The sequence below is a fragment of the Anabrus simplex genome, chromosome 1 (assembly GCF_040414725.1).
Source record: "Anabrus simplex isolate iqAnaSimp1 chromosome 1, ASM4041472v1, whole genome shotgun sequence".
Lineage (NCBI taxonomy): Eukaryota > Metazoa > Arthropoda > Insecta > Orthoptera > Tettigoniidae > Anabrus > Anabrus simplex.
The window spans coordinates 948,596,404-948,617,466 of record NC_090265.1 but is presented as its reverse complement, the minus strand read 5'-3'; positions in this window follow the sequence as shown (position 1 = coordinate 948,617,466).

The following is a 21,063-nucleotide window of genomic DNA, read 5'->3' as shown; positions in this document are numbered from 1 at the left end:
GCGAATATAAACCTGGTTTAAGGGGCTGAATAGAACGGAACAGAGAAATGTGTTAAAATTCCACTCTGAACCGCGTAGTTTTCCTACTTAAAGCATAATGTATGTCGGGATGATACCGTACATAACATACAATACGGCCACTTTCTACTCAATCCTAGCCCCAGTTAACGACGAAGGTTTACGGCGACGGAAGGATAGGGAAAGGCTAGAATAGGGAAGGTAGCGACAGTGGCCTTAATTAAGGTACAGCTCCAGCATTTGTCTGGTGTGAAAATGGGAAACCACGAAAAAATCACCTTCATGCGTCGCCTGGGTAGTAGCGGGATTGCTGTAGCGACGGTTATGTCACAGCCTTGGCAGGTGAAAACCCCTTCACCCCGTCCCTCATCAGGCATATACATTCTTGTGATCTCCCAGCAGTAGTTGGCGGCGCGCAGCTGTGAGCTTGCATGCGGGAGATAGTAGGTTCGACCCCCACTCTCGGCAGCCCTGTAGATGGTTTTCCGTGGTTTCCCATTTTCACACCAGGCTGTACCTTAAGGCCACGGCCGCTTCCTCCCCATTCCTGGGCCTTTCGCATCCCATCGTCACCATAAGACCTATCTGTATAGGTGTGACGTAGAACAAATTGTAAAAAAATTGTAATAGCGTTGTGATATAATAAGTTACACAATAGCTTAAAAACTCTTCTTCAATCTATAATACATTCTTATAATAAAGGAATTTAAGTTCTTTGATGTGCTATTTTACTTGTTTTAAGAACATGTATTTGTAATTTCCTCTTCTTCCGGTCTACTCCGGGCTAGTCGTCTTCGTTTCATAACCGCCTTGGATGCGATGTCTTCCTCTTTCTCGCTCTCTAAATAAATCATGGGATAGGAATTCATTTCAAGAACTGAAGCATCTTGCGCAACTGTCGGTCCAAGCCTAGTTACATTTATTGAAAGTTTAACAATAACACAGTTTATCAGATTCGTACAATAATTGCTCATTACTTGCGAAAAGTAAGTTTCTAGTTTTAGTGGATTTTTGTGTTCAAGGTTGCCAGGTCGATCCTGGTTTATTGGATTGGTATCGAAGAGTTCGAAAGCGAGAGAGAATCGTGTTGTATTTCCTGATGCGTTTAAAACATTCTAGAGGAAACTTTCGTCACTATGATTCGTGTTAAATATCCTACAGGTTCAATTAATACTCGGAATTTAAATTTACCGTAATATTTACATAGATTATCTGAATATTTAGAAAATGAAATTTAAGTGTCAGTGAGGTACTATCAGGGTAAATGCGCAGGCAGTCTTCCATTTTCTGTGTTTTGGAGAGAGAGAGAGAAAGCGTTAGAGTGCAAGGGAGGTTGGGGGGGGGAGGGGAAAGGGGAATTTGTGTAATCGTTTAAAAACTTTTTATTTCTTTCGAATGTACGTTCTATTTTTAAAGCTGGCATATTCAGTGAAACATGGAGCAAAAACTGTCCGGTGGATAGGTAGGGAGTGCGCCACACACTGTTCGAAACCAACATTCATTGCTGATATTACAAAATTATACGCAGACTGTGCTTCGTATTCTCTGGGGATGCATTACAGAGCTTTATGTATTGTTTTTATGGCATCCAGAGAGCCAGACTCACTGCATTCAATATTTACGTTCGCTTTTGAGAAAGGAAAGTGAGTATTTGGCCGTAGTCTGTTTCCAAGGTGTTATTCTTGCATCTTCTCGCGGGAGAATGTAACTTGAGTGAAGGCTCTCCGCGTTCTTGCCGACAAAGTACTTGAAGAGCCATCAGAAACGAACCGTGAAGTAGAGTCTGGCCACTTCGCTTCTATTTCGTTTTTTCTGTAAGTTCGTTTGGATGAGTTACGAAAGCTTTCTTTGGATAGGGATGTCGTGGATGCCGTTGACCCCGTCATTGAAGATCGTGTATGAAATTCAGTTTACTCATATAAATACGATAATGTTGTCTTAAAATGAACAGGTGGGGAAATAATATCGGTAATAACTATTAGCATAATTATTCTGGTAAGATGACAGTACTATAAGAGGAAGATAAGTGAGTGAAAAGAAGAATAGAATATTCGTATTTTTGGATGAAATAAAACATTTTATCACCATTTATGTCTGTTTGACCTAATCTTCACCATCAGTTGAGAGTTTTTGAAAGAACTATAAATGTCCGCCTCTGTGGTGTAATGGTTAGTGTGATTACCTGACCCCCCCCCCCCTCCGCCGCGCGGAGGCCCGGGTTCTATTACTGGCCACGAAGCCACGAAGTTTGAAAATTGGTACGAGGACTGGAACGGGATTCACTCAGCCTCGGAAGGTCAACTGAGTAGAGGGGGTTCGATTCCCACCTCAGCCATTCTTGAAGTGGTTTTCCATGGTTTCCCAGTTTCTCTCAAGGCAAATGGTGGGATGGTACCTAACTTAAGTCCACGACCGCTTCCTTCCTTCTTCCTTGCCTATCCCTTCTAATGTTCCCATCTCCCACAAGGCCCCTGCTCAGCATAGCAAATGAGGTCGCCTGGGTGATGTACTAACCCTCCTGCCCAGTTGTATTCCACACCAGATGTTCGCCCTTTAGGCGGTAGAGGTGAGATCCCTCGCTGAGTCCAGGGGAAAACCAACCCTAGAGCGTAGAGGGATTAAACACAAAATAAACAATAAAAATAACTATAAATGTATATGAGGCGTTACATTTTAACAATGCATGTCTACATATTTGCAATTCTCTAGAGTCTGCCATTCAAACACAGAGGAGTACATAATTATATTAACTTGAATTTCTTTAAAAAATAACTGAGCAGACCAAACGATAAAAAAGCACAAAAACTTTATTGAAGTGCTGATGTATCAATATTAGTACACTACATTTCCTCAAAAGCATTAGTTATTATTATAAATATTAATTGTATTTCAGTCGCATAAGTTTGATGGTACGATGATTTTAAACAGCATTTTAAACCATACCGGGTGATGGCAAACCGCTCCTATTAGAGTCCAAAAATCTCTGTGAAGTGCAGAGGAAAATGTTGCGCAGAAACTGACCACCGAGCGCAACTGATGTACAGTATACCCAAATTTGTCCACTGGGCGCAACTGATGCTTTCTGATCAGTTAAAATTTTATTTTGAACGCAACTGACCAACTCCCTAAAGTAGAGGTATAACAACACTATTGAGATCTAATTATAATTCATAATAATATAATGATAGGCACAAACACATAGCTCGATAGCTGCAGTCGCTTAAGTGTGGCCAGTATCCAGTATTCGGGAGATACTGGATTCGAACCCCACTGTCAGGAGCCCTGAAGATGGTTTTCCGTGGTTTCCATTTTCACACCAGGCAAATTCCGTAGCTGCATCTTATTAAGGCCACGGCCGCTTCCTTCCCACTCTTAGCCCTGTCTCATCGTCGCCGTAAGACGTCGGTGCGACGTAAAGCAACTTGTAAAAAAAAGGGGGGGGGGCACAAATAATATTCTCTTCTTCCTGGCATTTTCCCAGTTACCTAGAGTCAGCGCTGCGTATAGATTTAGCCGAGTTTTGCGGCCGGCTCCTTTCCTGTAAATGAAGATGTGTATGATGAACACCAACACCTAGCCCTACAGCTAGAGGAAATAACCAGATGCGTTTAATATCCTCGATCCGACCGGGAATCGAATCTGGGGCCCTCTGAACGGAAGACCACTACGCCAACCATTCAGCCAAGAAGTCGTGCAGACACATGATAGTAATGAGGATTATTATAAACCGATTGTTTCAAAACAGTTTGGATTACAATAAAGGAATACTCTCTCCTGGTGATCAGTAACTATTCTATTACAACTTTATGGTTAGACGCCCAGAGTTTGACCATGCAATTCCAGCAAGCAAGGGAGGATCGATCAAGGCTACGGTTTGCATAGTCAATGGACAACTCGGAAGAGAGGAGGAAGTTCAGGTCTCTTGACAACAGACTAGTTTTCACTTGCTCATTCATATACGAAAACAATCGTCGGTACTAAGATAATCCTTGGAATGAGTGAATTAGTTCTTTAATTCGTCTTTATTCATGGCGAAGTTAGGGCTTACACTTAATCACAACGCTAAAATTATACAATGCGTTAATAGAAATAGTAAAAATTACAACAAACCGTGAAAAATATAATATAGTAATAATAGTAGACATGGAGATAGCAATAATAGAAATAATATTATAGAATGTACAACATGACGATACACAACATGACAACTATTATAAGAATACTAATATTAAAAGAAGGAAAGTGCTGTCTTACCTCCTGAGGCACAGACCATTTTTCTTTTCGTCAAATCTCATAAAAGTGTTTACTTCCCTAACAGTGCCTTGGTGGGAGATAGTGAAGTGAGAAGCATACCACACCAAGGTCAATGAATTTCCAAAAATTGGTAACACAAACTTTTGCTAAATTTTTATTTATTTAATTTTTTAAATATAAATAAATGATCCATATTTGAACAGTGTCCTTTTAAAAGGACGCCAGGCCCCAGGAGGTTAAAGCCCTTTGATTCTGCCTCAGATCAGGGTTATTTACTGGTGTTCAAACTTCAGATAGTATATGTTTTTTGCACTCTGATGGATATGGTGTAAATGTATATACTCGTACTTCTGCCGCTGTGTATAACATCTCAATTTACAATGAATTGGAAGAACTGTAACTCCCAAGTAACAATAAAACACACAAGGCGTGCGAGGCACGGAACACGCTTCATATTCAGTCCTGAAAGTGCATTAAACAGTTCTCTTAATGATTAATGGGCTGTAGATTTGGTGTTTCGTGTGTGTAGTGGGTGTTTTTTTTATTTATTTTATTTATGGCATAATATTTCTCAGGGGACTTGTAAATAGATCTGAGTGATAATACATAGAACGAATCAACGATTCACAACAATAAAGATTTATTATCCACACTAGACATTACTTTTCGTTACCGTTTTACTGAACATCGCGAGGAATTGAAGGCCGCCAGTAATTCTTGTATATGCTTCGTTCCGTGTGGGATTTACCGTTTTCGAAATTACGACTAAAGCTGAAATATTGTCTCGTTGCGTCACACAACTTACCCTATCATCATTTGGACAGAATGAAAATGTATATAATACAAAATACTACACTCAGAATTGGTGCCAGATATTACTTTTTCTAAACGTTTTCTTACTTTTAGCCAGTAATAATTAATACTTGATAAAGTTAATACGCGTTATATATAGGAAATAATTCAACAATTTTTATTTTCTGTTCATCAATGACGGTTCAGAAAACACTCTCTCTTCCTTCTTTTTTAACAGTTTCATCAGACAATACCACTTATTGACGAAGTAATAACTTGGGCAATTTATATTTTAAATCCTCTGTTTATTATTATGAACTTATTTCGCATTGCTACGTTTAATTGACAACTGTGTGGGTGTCCAACCCTTCAGTATAAAAACTCCGAACCTTCTAAATATGTAATTACGGAGTAAGTTGTCTGCGCGGTTTGGGTCACGTAGCTAACAGCTTGCATTCGGGTGATAGTGGGTTCGAACCCCACTATCGGCAGCCCTGAAAATGGTTTTCCGTGGTTTCCCATTTTCACACCAGGCAAATGCTGGGGCTGTACCTTAATTAAGGCCACGGCCGCTTCCTTCCAACTCCTAGGCCCTTCCTATCCCATCGTCGCCATAAGACCTATCTGTGTCGGTGCGACGTAAAGCCCCTAGCAAAAAAAAAAAAAAGAACCCCATTGTTGGTAGCCCTGAAGATGGTTTTCTGTGATTTCCCTTTTTCACATCAGACACATGCTAGGGTTGTACCTTAATTAAGGTCATAGTCGCTTCCTTCTCACTCATAGCTCTATCCTATCCCATCGTCGTCATAAGATAGATATTTGTCGGCGTGACATAAAAGCAAATTGTAAATTTAAAAAATCGATTTTATTAAAGTAATCATCTTATTCAGGAGTTGGTATAAGATATAACTAATGCAAAATGAGCTCCAAAGTTCTTAATGTCTGAACTACTTTAAATTTTATTTACTTAATTGCGGAATATGGGCGAGGGACAAACAACCTACATATAGGTACTTCAGAAGTGAGATTTTGCGGCGAGAAAGTTCCTGTAGCGAATTACCATTGATTTTTCCAACCAGGGTCTCTTTTGTGTTGAAGACTTTGTTGTTCAATGACTCAGTGATTGACTTTACTGTAATCCTACGTGGGTTGTAAATTTAAAAAAACAAGCAGAAATATAACTTAGTGTACTGAATTTTACTCAGTTGAGTAACTCGATTGGATTATATTAGGATTGACATTGTCGTAGCAATGTGGGTTGTAACTTTACAAGGGCGAGAAACGAAACAACAGCGCCAACAATAACTCGTCAGACAACAAAAGTTAGAACAGGAGACGATGAATCTCATGCCTTAAATCTGTTTAGCACGTCAATAACAATATTAATGCGGTATTCTGTATATTTTCTGTTTTGATCCTGTGCTTCAGTTTCACAAGCTGGGGGTCTTAATTTCACATCATGTCTCTGATATTCTAACGTAAGGCGAATGCAGCCATCTTGATCAGAAAAGTTAAAAGTACACCAGGGAGCAGCTGGTACAGCGATGTTTCTATGTTCATTTCCTGAGTAGCGCTCTGAGTGGAGGAGTGATGGCGCTGACAGGGCCGTTCGTTAGCTGTGATCACTCTAATGGAGATATACTCTGACCTAATCGAGATTTACGTTGTCACTGTCGGCATTTTTCATCCCGTGCGGCTTTGCTGTCGCACTTCTGCAGCACGTAGAGGCCGGATTATTGTGTGAAGGGATTTGAAGCATAGGTCTACGAAAGGAAGGATGGATATCGATTAAAGTAAAAAAAAAACCGTTCAGTTTATTTGCAAGAAAAATAAATGGGAATGAAACATAATGTATGGCGATATTAGATTTTGAGGTTTTTAAAATTTATAAGTATGTTAATTAAATATGGACTCTGATAATTTGATCCGTTATTCATGGTGTGAAATAAACAAAGCAACGCCACACTTTTTCATCACATGATTGTGAATAAATATAATAACTGGCTGACTTAATTTTAGCAACTGCAAATGAATTTAAAGACTTTCAGTCTCGTTTCGATTTGTGAAATCTTAACGTATAGTCTATGGAAATAAGAAATACAATCGGCGTAGTTGGGGAAAACATTCAGACATGCTAACTTAAAAGGCAACATTTGTTGGACGTTAGAAACAACTGATAAGACACACGTGATAGTCAAATAGCTTCGTAGCTGAAAGAAAAATATAGTGCTTTGAAGAAGTGCGTTGTAACTTGAAATTCATCTAATCAACGGTCTTTAGGTGGCCTACAACGATTGCCCGCGCATTATTCAAATTACAGATATTATTCATAAACATCCTTAGAGGCTATCAACTTCTGAGACATAATGGGAACTGAAACGAGCCTGATATTGTTTCAGCTTACTTGCATTAGGCTCTTCTCTCTCACCTGTTCTACCTGGACTTCCTTGGCCGACTCTTGTTGTTTTCTGAACCCGACTGCATTTGATTTGTAAGGTGTACTCTGTCTAACTTCTTTTCGCGTTTCGTGACCCTTCCTCTTCTTCAGGCGATACTGCCTATCTTCTCAAGTCCCGAACTCTTCGTCTTTCTTCTTCTATTAGTCGAGAAGCGTGCTGATCATTATTTCCTTTTTGTTTCCATTGTAACTGTTCGACCCTAAGCTTCTCACTAGAGGAGACGAAAGTTAATACCTTGGGACACATGAATATCAAATAAACTATATGTGGCTTGCCCGCAAATTACCACGCAAATAGAAACAATTAACATTCCATGGTTTCCCATTTCTCTATGTAATGTATGGACGCCAGCGATACAGTTTTAAACAAAACTGTAAAGCAAAATTTATATTTAGTAGCATAGAGACTTATGCTTGAATCACAGGGGTAGGATTTTAAATAATTAACCATTAAGTATCGCTTGAGGAAGAAAATTAACGCAATATAAAATACAAAAGAATTTATTATACAAAAATAATGAGATGAACCGGTAAAGTTCCTTAAAGCGTGGAGGGATTTAGAATTTACGTTACTCAAATTACTATTGCTTGCTTTATCTAATTGAAGCTCACCAATTGTGGTTTCCGTGGTTACTCGTTCTCTTCTTCTCGATGTAGAATTGGCTCCATGGAATTCTTCCTTCTCTCATGTGGTACGGGCTATCTGGACTAGCACTCCCTAATTGCCTAGACTTTAAATTAGACATTGGCCCTATACTTGTAAAAACGGATCAGCGTTGATCGTATGAGGAGAAAATTCAGAGATATGAATTTTTCCATGTTAGTAGAAATCTCAATCCAACTGAGCTATACTGTTTATGCGGTACAGTTTGTACCAAATTTCATGGACTTGAACTAAACATAGTTCTTCGTCCAGAAGATTTACTGAATATAACACAAGCCGTAAGCTTGTTTCGTCTCACGCAGATCCGATAACATTACCGCAGCTGAGTGCTGTGTCGAAGCGACAACACACTGTACAAAAATAACTATGTCTCGGAGAGACCACACACTGTCTCAAAATCAATAACGTCGTTCAAAGTAGATGTTCACAGTAGAAGTTCTAATAGTAGTTATGTTCTCAGCAGAGTATCCGTGACTCCTTCAGTCCGTAACTCCGTCAGTCGAGGAATGCTCCGCGCTTGATACGATTAATATACCCGGGCTCTCCCCACTCTTGGTAACAGCTTAATCTCAGATCTCTATATAACAAAGCATCTGATTCGTAGATCGCATTATCATCTCCCTCTTCTTTCTTCTTGACAAGACCAGTAGGCTTTGCGATGATGTAGTCTGCAAGCCTAGCCTTGCACGCAGGTCGCAATATATTGTCCCTTGCTCATGAGTTTAACCCAATGACTCATGCAATTTTCCCCCGCTATAAGAATAAGCTTTTTTCCGTATACACAAATATGAGATGAAATGACAACAACTATGTCTCAGCATATTGACCATATTTACAGTTCCAATCCTACCTAATATAATAATTTAAATGCCAGGCGAGTTGGCCGTGCGCGTAGAGGCGTGCGGCTCTGAGCTTGCATCCGGGAAATAGTAGGTTCGAATCCCACTATCGGCAGCCCTGAAGATGGTTTTCCGTGGTTTCCCATTTTCACACCAGGCAAATGCTGGGGCTGTACCTTAATTAAGGCCACGGCCGATTCCTTCCAACTCCTAGGCCTTTCCTGTCCCATCGTCGCCATAAGACCTATCTGTGTCGGTGCGACGTAAAGCCCCTAGCAAAAAAAATTTAAATAATAAATGATGTTATAATTATGTACAATATGATTGCAAAAACCTTATTTACAAATGCTTGACGTAGAATAAATATGTTATTACGAATAATTGCCGATGGCGGATAAACCTGATATCGAGTGAAATCGCGTAAAATGATAGTATATTAAATTAGTCTGGCTGGAGAAGCCTGGACGGTTACACCATTGACCCTTAAAACGAAGTGTTGTCAACTGAACAGATTATTATTATTATTATTATTATTATTATTATTATTATTATTATTATTATTATTATTATTATTATTATTATTATTATTTCTCACAGGTGCATCTCCGGTAAATCCAGGATTAAACAGGGCCAATACTCTCCATTCTTCATTGATTTTTAGGACGTACCGGTACTCTCACTTTCCTGTGTACTGAAACAGAACATAGTTTTCTAAATTCTAACAATATTCTGTGAACAGTCCTGCCCTTAAAACCATCATTATTATTAAATTAATTCCTTTTTGGTGCATCTTATGTATTGCTTGTCTATAACAGATGTGACGAATTTTCTTGTGTTAAGAATATGTGGCAAAATGAGGTGATTCATTACCTCTGTTCTCTTCCTTGTAGATATTCCGTGCAATTGTACACATACTGAACATATTAGATCACTAGCTGATGTACCCGTGCTTCGCTACGGAATTCTACATTTTATACAGAATTCGAGGCTAGGTAGTTTACACGTTGTGAGTAAGATTGTAATTAATTCCACAGCTCTTAACGTTACCCTAGAAACGCGATGGGGAAATCACCAAACGTCTTTTTTTTATGTGAAGCCTGGGTTAGGGAATATCCATTGCCATGGTAGGCCCTCTTGGCTACCATCAGTCACTATCATGCTGGGGAATTTTCATTATAATGGCAGACACTCTCTCTCCACCTGCCTTTTAACATCCTCAGGAAGACTGCCTTAGTGGTTTTTCCCAACAGAGATCAACATACAGTAGGTCATTACAATGACGCCAGTAGGAATGTCGCGATTAAAAGCAATGCTATCATAGGAAATACTCGATCAAATGAAAAACCACACATTTTCTCACTTTTAACGAACAGTAGTACGCTGCCGATCTAACAGTCCAAAGTTCCAGAACTGGAATGACCAGGCCGCTGACAGACGTGGGCAGTGAACACTTTTTTTATTTTTTGGGGGGTGGGGGGGGGGAAGGGGGCGAAGAGTAGAGAGTCCCAGAGCAAAAACTATGCCCTTTTACTCTGTGCTTCCTAGGAGTACACGATGAGTTGGAAAATATCGATTCACTACACTGGCGGGGGGAATCTAACTGACTTGCAGGAACATTTTTCCTCTAAGCCAGAGGAGAAACTCCTTCTTGGCTGCTAATTTGGAATAAAATGAATACAAATTTAATAAAAATGAAGAGGAAGGAGCTTTTGTTTTTTAAGAAACGTCTCATTTCAGAGTTGAATTTTGAGTAATGTAGTGAATTGTGGTTATATAATTTGGAGTAGGCCGAAATTGTAATTCTAGGCCAGGTCATAAGTGAGCCTCTGCCATTATTCCGTTAATTGTGCACACTGATCAATCCAATCAGCGCGTCAGAGTAGGGATCGAATAGCTGGAATACTATGATGAAGCAGCGTGTTACGTACCAGGAGAATCAGAAAATGTATGAACCAGAGGAATGGTATGCTAGAGAAGTAAGTTACCTCATTCCCCTGCTATTTCCCGCTATTGTTCAGGCAAGCTGTTTTCGAAGTGTCGGCCCCCTTCCATGTTTTCTCTCTGATTAGTGTTATATAGAGGATGGTTGCCTAGTTGTACTTCCTCTTAAAACAATAATCACCACCACCACCACCACCACCTTACACTCGGTACGCAGCAGTAACCCCGTCTATCGGAGATGAATGGCAGCATAAGAGACAACGAACATCACAACAATGGTCAACGTAATGTTATTCTTGATCAGTTTTTTTAAGCTTTCGATATTGTAGGCCTTCACATTTAATTTTCTTCCTGAAATACCACTCTGATCGTAGTCGGTACGGTAAAACTGTATAAAACATAAATGATCGGAAATTGTATTCTGTATGAATTCTGTTATGTAGTACTTTTCGATAGGACCATTAACATAGGTATTTAAGAATAAAATTTTGGGTGCCTTCCCATAAACTACCATTTCATCTAGAGTGAATAAAATTGTTTATAGCTTAGACTGTAGTTTCTTATACACCGACTCTATATACTGAACTTCATTAAATTCTCTTTACCCATTTTCTGGTGGCTCGGCGTTGATATGAACTTGGCAACACAAATACAAATTCAGGAATATCTCTGTTATCATAGCCGGTACGGTAATAATGTATAAGGCATAAATGATCGGAAATTTAATTCTGTATAGCTCTAGTTAAGCAGTATATATGGATGGGACCACTAATGACATAAATATTTGAGAATTATATTTTATGCCTTACACGAAACTACCATTTCGCTCAGCGTGAATAAAATAATTTATAGCGTAAATTGTAGTGGCTCATTCCCCGACTTTACATACCGATTTTCGTTAAATTCTCTTCAGCCGATTTCTCGTGATGCATGTACTTACATACAGACGGAGAGACAGAAATTACGGAAAATTAAAAAGTGCACTTGCTCGTTACTGTGGACACGACTGATAAAGAAATACCATTCTTTTTAAATTCTGAGCAGTCTACAGACAAAATTCTTATTATATTTATATATATATATGTATGTAGATATAAGATTTGCTACGTAAGGGTATTCTTGTTTCAATTGTCTGCTATTTTATTTTATAAATTGGTTACCTCATTAACCAACTGCCGGGCTGAGTGGCTCAGACGGTTAAGGCGCTGGCCTTCTAACCCCAACTTGGCAGGTTCGATTGGCTCAGTCCGGTGGTATTTGATGGTGCTCAAATACGACAGCCCCGTGTCGGTAGATTTACTAGCACGTAAAAGAACTCCTGCGGGACTAAATTCCGGCACCTCGGCAGCTCAGAAGACCTTAAAAAGTAGTTAGTGGGACGTAAAGCAAATAACATTATTATTATTATTATTATTATTATTATTATTATTATTAACCAACTCTCTTACTTTTTCTTTCTTTCTTTCTTTATTTATTTATTTATTTCCCTCTCTTAAATCAAGACCCTATGTCCATGATAGCATTTGCAAGTAGTAGTATTTCATATTCATTGACGCCTACAATTTCTTTAGTATCACTCTTGGACAAGAAGTCACAACAAACGCGGGGATCCTACACCCGCTGAGGCACCAACTTCTGTTTGTCGTTTTGAGATATATCTGCCTTTCATTCAACATAAACTTAATGATGGAGTGAGGTAATTTCCCATCGCTTTCCACACCGAGCGAGAAGGTGGTCTTGCACATCAGTCTGGCAAGCCCACTGAAATGCATCCCCCTCTGGGTGGTGTTTGTAGGATAACATCCACGGTGTCCCATGGCTGTCGTAAGATGTGACTAAAAGGGGCCCGAGGGGCTCTTAACTTGAGCGTGGTTTGGCGACCACGCGGCTCGTAGCCGAGTCTTGACATTTCTTCCTTCTGTTAGTGACGGGCTTCTCACTTTCATCTATCCTATTCGACCTCCCTTGGTCAACCCTTGTTCTTTACCGATCCCGGTGTTTTTAGGCTTTCGAGGCGTAGGGAGTCTTTCACTTTGAACTCGTGTAGGACTAAATTCCGGCACTCCGGCGTCTCTGAAAACCGCAAAAGTTGTTAGTGGGAGGTAAAGTCAATGACATTATTATCTATCGCATCGACGCCCATCGTGGCCCTTGTCTTTATTTTGGCTGACACCTTCACTTTTCGAAATCTCATACCTCTCCCATTTTTTCTTCTCATTAAAACTGATTAATGTCAAATTGAGGATGGTTGCCAAGTGGTGCTTCTTCATAAAACGACGACGACGACCACCACCACCACCACCACCACCAAAATGCACACACCAATGACCCTTCATCGTGGAGACTGGCTGTATAAAGAATGGCATTACTAGCTTCGCTCATATCTCAAGTCACTTTCATATTGTTAAAGGAAAGGATAAAACGGCGGCAGGTAATTGAAAGTAACGGATTTGTTCTAACCCATACCAGAGGTCACAGTACAATGTAAACTATGTCTTAGAAATTGAATCTGGGCTAGTTGGCCTTTCAAGAATATTAAACCGCGAGGTTATTTGTTAGGTGTCAAATGCGCCAGCCTCGTGCCAGTATATTTACCAACGTACAAAAGTACTCCTTGGATAGAAATCACTGAACTTGGAAACCTGTAGTAGGACATAATAGCCGAGTTGTGTCATCACTGGCTTCTCACTAATTTTAAGGCAGTCGTAGTTCGAATACTGGCCAATGCATGTAAGATTTCTGAAATGAAAATTCTCGTCTATATGGATGGGATTCTTCGTAAAACTGGATGTCACGTGGCAATGTCGACGATATCAACAGTCACATATAACTTTAAGGTTGCTTTTTCTTTGAAGAACAATAATCGTATGGCCTCAGCTACCGTGTGTGGGCATTTTAATTTGACGTTATCTGGCTGCCTGCTGGTCAGTTTCGACGTTCCGTTTTATTCTAGGTGTACTAGATTGGCAGAGTAAACCAAATTTCTCTTGGGCGTTTACGTCTGAGATTTAATGAATTTTGTCAGGTAAACACCAAGTGTGTCCCTAGATATCTTTTACATGCCGATATCGTACGATATGGACTGTCGAATAGACTTTTTTTTTTTCGCCCTTTCGACTACATCTGCCGGGTGTGAACCCGCTATCGTGGGATCAGTACATTCTATCACTGGTCCGCAGAGGGAGCTTGAAAAAATGATAAAGGTCTCATTTTTTTAACATCTGTGGGAATCACTTTCCCAGTTCTGAGAGGAGAATTGAACTTCCGTTTCGCTCATTGTCAAGGAGAAAACTCCCGTTATAGTTTCTTCCTTAAGTCTCGTGTCATCTCCTGGCGAATGGTGCGTTATAAAGAACCCCTGTTTTGCATATACCGATGGGAACCGAAATGCTTCATAGATAAGTGCTCCAGTTGCTGTTTTAGAGGTGGTATTTTTTATACCGAATGATTCTAAATTATGTCAAAAGTTTTAAGTTGTAGATGTTGATGGTACGTTTACTAAAATTCCGGAACTAATCCATGATCAATGTTTTATTTAACTTACGTGACATCAATAGAAAACGTGGTTTATTCAGCGAGTACTATTAGATGTACCATTTTTGCGCTCCTCTTTTGGCTACGCCACAATGTGGTATAGTTCACCTCGTTAAGATCATGTAGTGTTCTTTCCTTGCCCCACATCCTGACTAATGACCTGAGCTTGATGGAAACTGGCTTGAAGTCGCGGTGGTCTCCGTTTTTGTTCAGCCACATCATTTGCTATTTGATATATATCCCTGGTTCTTGTCCACAGGCGGATCCGCTCGTCTTATTTCTTATGGCGTTGAGCTTCAAATAGCTGGGAAATGCGAGGTAAATGCTTTCTTTCCGCCGTTAATGTGTTGAAATGAGTTGCTTCTCGGGATATGAGTTTACTTGCGGTGCTGAAATGCTGTATTAATGTACATAGAGAAAATACTGTTAAAATGGTTTGTATTCCAAACGCGTACGGTGAAAATAATATATTATGTGACGTTATATGCTGTGTCCTCTTCTCGATTATAGAAACGAGGCGTTTACGACCTATATGGACGTAAACACAATTTACTATAAAATATTTAGAGCGAATGAAGCCATCGCAGTGTAACGGGTTTACGATTCGTCAGCCCTTCTCGCTTTCATGTATTGGCTAAAGTGATCGCTTTCGGTTTAGTTTGATTTCTATACTAAATCAATTCAATTTACGCGTATATTTGCACAACATAATGCAAAGCGGTTATGAGAAAAATTTTTAAGATCGAGAATCGAATTGATCGCTTTTCCAGCGTGTCATGAGTAGTCAGTGAACATGGTGAATATGTTATGAATATTCCTCACTTGTTCTGAGACTATAGTTTTGGTGGTGATTATCGTTTTGAAAAGGGAGTACTACATGTAGGCAGCTTTCCTCTTTGATCTCTGATCGGAGGGGTAAAATAAATAGGTCAATCCTTCGAAGAATGAATGTATTGGCAAAAGAGAGAGAAGGGCATGACAAAGGAGGTGTGATAGGAAAGATGAAAGCGAGGTGACTAGCGCTAGTAAGTGAAAGCAATACCAGACTCAGCTAGGATCCTCGTGGTGGCCATACCACGCTCCCAAGATTAGAGCCCCGGGGGCTTCTCCTTTTAGTAGCCTCTTTCAACAGGTTGGAGATACCGTAGAATCATAAATGTATTCTATCGACCCACCCGCAGGGGGAGGTCTTGGGGTTTGTTAAAATATGTTTTGATATCTACTTGGGTCACACATACGGTAGATAACAATTCTCTCGTTCGTGGTAAGAAGTATGTATCGTCACCTGTAGAATAAGAAATTAACTTGCCGGGCTGAGTGACTCAGACGGTTGAGGCGCTGGCCTTCTGGCCCCAACGGCTCAGTCCGTTGGTATTTGAAGGTGCTCAAATACGTCAGGCTCGTGTCGGTAGATATACTGGCACGTAAAAGAGCTCCTGCGGGACTAAATTCGGGCACCTCGGCGTCTCGAAAACCCGTAAAAGTAGTTAGTAGGACGTAAAGACATTATTATTATTATTATTATTATTATTATTATTAAATTTTGATTTTACAAGGATTATTATTTATAAAGCATACAGTAAGCATTTCATTTAGGATTCTATAGTTAGATTAGCCTATTGCTTAATCTCTACTTTCTTGTTACTAGGGTTGTCAACTACTACAAAAGATTAAACTATTTCTTGTGTTTAAAAATGGTTGAACGATTCTTTACCTATCTTCGGAGAAGTACTGTGACTCCATTTACTGATTAGAATTAGCTTCTTGATTTGCAAAAAGACTCAAAATGGAACGTTACAATGGGTAGAGAAATTCCAGTAACGTTTGAAAGGTAGGGTAATGTGACTATCTGTAGAGAACTAAGCACTCACGAAGAGCAGATTGTAATTCTGCTGTTCTACCTGACCAACACGTGACAAAATTTATCGAAGAACATCTTACATTTCCGGAAGAGTGATATACTTCACGTGTGTTATTTCTAGTACATATTTCAGATCAAAAGTTTCATATGTATCGGGGGAGTGAACGTCTTGAGTATGTAACCCGTTAGGGTTAACAGATCGTTTTTGAATTTGGAACATAGTCAAACTGGGAGCAAAGAATTTCTTCTAAATCCGTAATTGCTGTGTTACTAAACCGTTCAAGTCAGAGAGCTGAGACTGAGAACAATAATAGTTTAGTCCGAGACGAAGATATATTCTTCTCTCCATTCCTATTTCTTTCCTTACGAAACCGTGTGCTGGATTTTTGCAGCTTGGGTGATTTCTCATTTTGGAGCAGAATTAAGAAAAGTCGAAGTTTCCTCATCCTAGGTGATAGAAGCCTATAATACAATGATGATGAAAATGTTACGCATGGAATAAATACAGCGTAGCGCAAGTGTCAGTCTTACCGGGGTGCTGTGTGATAAAATAATGGCCATAAGAACCAAAGTATATAAAACTGCTGTTCGACCAGCTTTGATCTGTGGATCGAGCGCTGGACGGTTTATTGTAGTACCACATACACTGCCGAGATAAGCTGCGCTGGTCGGGAGTCGTCACACTGAAAAACCAAGAAAGGAACGACAGAAAACGCTGAAGTTTCAAGGGGTTATGATCATGAAGCATGTTGGCCAGAAAATGTAAACAAAAGAGGGCGTGGTAGACCTCGAGCTATAGTTCCTCATTAACAACTGGGGACTCAAACGTTAATCAGGACTATTCGCCGGCTCGCCTGTTGACCAATAGCAGATGACTCATACACGGCTGTGTGGCGAGTTAGAAGATGACACTTGACCAATAGCTTGCTGCCTCGTACATGACCGACTCCACGTGGGCCGCAGTGTGGACTTCAAAAGCGTGCCGGGCGTTACTGAGGAAATTGCAGGAACTGTACCTGGTTGACAGCGGTTCGGAAAGACATGAAGGCGCTTGGACTAGTAGAAGGGAGGGCATTGGATGGCAAACAGTGGCGTCTTATGATTAGGAAAGTTAACCCCATTTTAGCGCGGCAAAGAGGGGAAGAAGGTCGATATTCTTATTTGTCCGCTACATAACCACAAATCTTTCCCGGTTGTATTCATTGAAATGTCTTTACAGTGAAAGAATCGAACGATCTGTATTCCCGACAAGCGCATAAAACGAGCTTTGAAGTTCACAGTTCTTACAGACATCACCGCATGAACGACGTTTGTGGTGAGGTTTTGCTTATCATATTCGTTCATCCCTGCTACTACCTCTGTTCAGAGAGAATGCTGTAGCAGGTAATGTGACTAGCTCGCTATAGCTCAGATTTTATAAAGCTGACATGAGACCCACACATGCATACGCGCTTTAAATTATTTTTCCTTTTTTTTAGACCTACTGCTGGCACCATATCAGATGTGACGTTCGTATAGCACGCGATATCTTGTATTAAAATATATGTGAAGGGACTTTCTGTATTTGCTCTAAACGCTGTTGGTATTATACATTTCACTGTGAGATGTCGTGAATGATCAAAAGGCCCAGGAAATCCTGGTGAACGTCACGCCATTTGTTTCCCCGATTTCATTCAGTATATTTACATGATTATTTTCATAAGTGACTGCTTGAACTGGACAAAATTACTGGGAAATACGAATAATTTGTTCTCATGCTGGTCCTGAAGTACTTAAAGTAATTCTCTGTAGCTTGTTTCGGATGCAAACTTATCTCTGTATTTAATTTATTGCATGCTACAGGATTTTCATCCCAGTTACAGCAGCATTCTTAGTGATGCAAAGTAAAATTACAAATAATTATCACTTATATTACGTTGCCTAACGTAATTAAACCTACTCTAATCTGTCTTGTTATTATGGGCTTGGGCTTGCAAGGCGTTGTTCCATAATCGTTTAATATATTGTACAGTGCATACAGTGTTGTATAATAATTTTTATCTTTTAATGCTAGCCGTTAATTCCTTTTACAATATTTTCATGTATGGAAATAAGAGCGTTACTATTTCGAAGATGCACTCTTAACAGATGCTGCATAGTCTGTAAAGTGGCGAATTTTGATTGGCAGATGTTCTAACCTATTTCGTTAAAAATATTAATTTAGATCTTGAAGCCCACCTGGTGGCCGTGATCGTTAAGGCGTCAAGTCTATATAGTCTGACACTGTGATTAGCCGGTCCGAATCCCATTGGTCGAAAGCATTTTCTCCATTGGAATGTTGGCCGGCAGCGTAGGAGAGGTGGTGGTATACAATTTCTAATCACTAGATTGCGTGTTAAAAGCCTGGATTAAATTCCAAACCCCTCTGCGGTGTTCATGTAGAGTGAGGGCATATGACGCTGTTGGTGGTGATACGTTTGTCGTATGGCGACGTTGCGCTTTGGGCAGGCCCCTTTGTGCTATTCAACAGGAGTAGGCTACATAGCGGCACCGGGTTTCTCGCTTTCCCTTCATACTATCCTATATCAAGACTCCACTGTCCGGCTCTTTGGCTGAATGGTCAGCGTAGTCGCCTGCGGTTCAGAGGGCCCCGGTTTCGATTCTCGGCCGGGTCGGAGTTTTTAACCTTAAATGGTTAATTTGCCTGGCTCGGGAACTGAGTGATTGTACTGTACCCAACATCCCTGCAACTGACACATCTCATAACACTATCCTCTAATACAATAACGTACAGTTCACATACACAGCACTTGCCATCTCGGAGGGACTGTCTTACAAATGTTGCACCATGCTAGCAATAACCACACTAAATAATTGACTCATCTGATGAGACAGACGTCAGAAGGAGATCCGGTTATAAATTCATTACGAGTATTCATCTTCTGTGACTCGATATTCTAAGATACAGAACAAATTCAAACATATTCGTCACTGCTGAGAGTATGGTTAGCGACCGGTAATTATTAATCAGCGTTGGATTTCACACACTCTTGACACTTTCCAAGAGGATGGAAATTCGAAAGTTTAAAAATTAAATTGTAAAGGGAGAGAACGGATACTGAAGAATGTCCATGCAATATTTTAATTATATAAAGTGGTATCTGATCTCAACCCGCGGATTATCGGTTTAATTTTTGTCATCGCCGTTTCAACCTCCTTTACGGTTGTGGTATTTATGTATAAATTACTTTTATTAACACATGATTGTTCGGACAGGCTCCATAGCTAAATGGTTAGCGTGCTGGCCTTTGGTCACAGGGGTTCCGGGTTCGATTCCCGGCAGGGTCTATAACTTTACCATCATTGGTTGATTTCGTTGGTACGGGGGCTGGGTGTATGTGTCGTCTTCATCATCATTTCATCCCCATTACGACGCGTCAAATCAAAAGACCTGCACTCGGCGAGCCGAACTTGTACTCGGACACTCCCGGCACTAAAAGCCATACGCCATTTCATTTAATTTTCATTATTCGGACAAAAGTATCGCGCTGAATCTGGAGCATATACCGAATATATAGAATATAAGTTCTATCCTGTGATGTGTTTGACGTTCAACTGTTTATACTCACTTGCGTCATCAGGAGCCAAAGAAGTCGAACATCTGTGCATTTTCAAAGTAATTTCCCACCATCATCCACTAGATTTCCTAAGCTCCATCCATGAAAGCTGAGTGCAAAGTTTTGTTATTCAAATAATTATATAACCTTTACATATGTAGTGTTAATTTCTGGATTCTTTGGCCATTTTGGGTAATCATTTGTCCGCATGAGAAAACCAGCTTAATTCTTAAGTCAGTGGGCAGCATTTTCGATTACTTATCGGTGTTCTTACCAGATGTTATATTGGCTTCGCCTTTATTCCACTTCCAATTATCGTCCTTATCATACTCAAACGCTGCTTTCTAGGAGTGGATGAATTTTTCGTAAAGATAACCTCCAGAAGTTGACTGATGTTAATCAATAATAAATGAAACTACAACGAGTTAAGGATGGCCTTAGAGTTTCCGATTTGTCCTATATTCTACTGATTACTCATTATGATCTTTCTTTGTTTCAGGTAAGAGTGCAAGCTGTAACAGAAACCAGTCTAGGTAAGATACCGTTGTCTTTTAGAACGAGCAAAACAAAAATTTTCTATTGTAAATATTGTAATTGTAAATATATCAGGAGCTTAAAAATTGTGTTTTTGCCTGCAGACTAAGGAAAACGCTTCAAATAGGTTGATATTTTGGCAATATATACCTGTTTTAAAATATCAATATTTGCTTCGAAATTTACTTCGTATTAATCGTAAGAAGACCAGCTGCCTCTGTGGATCAGTGGTAGAGTGTCGGCCTCCGGATCCCAAGATAGCGGATTCAAACCCGGCAGAGGTAGTCGGATTTTTGAAGGGCGGAAATAAAGTCCATTCGACACTGCATGTCGTACGATGTCGGCATGTAAAAGATCTCTGGTGACACGTTTCGTGTTTACCCGAAAAAATTAATAAAATCTCAGCCATAGACGCCCAAGAGAGTTTCGGTTTACTCGGTCTGCCATCTGGGGGCCCTAGAGTAACACGGAACGTCGAAATTGACGAGCAGACAGCCAGATGGCGTCAAATTGAAATGTCTGCACACGGTAGCTGAGGCCATACGATTATTATTATTAGTAAGAAGACCTGT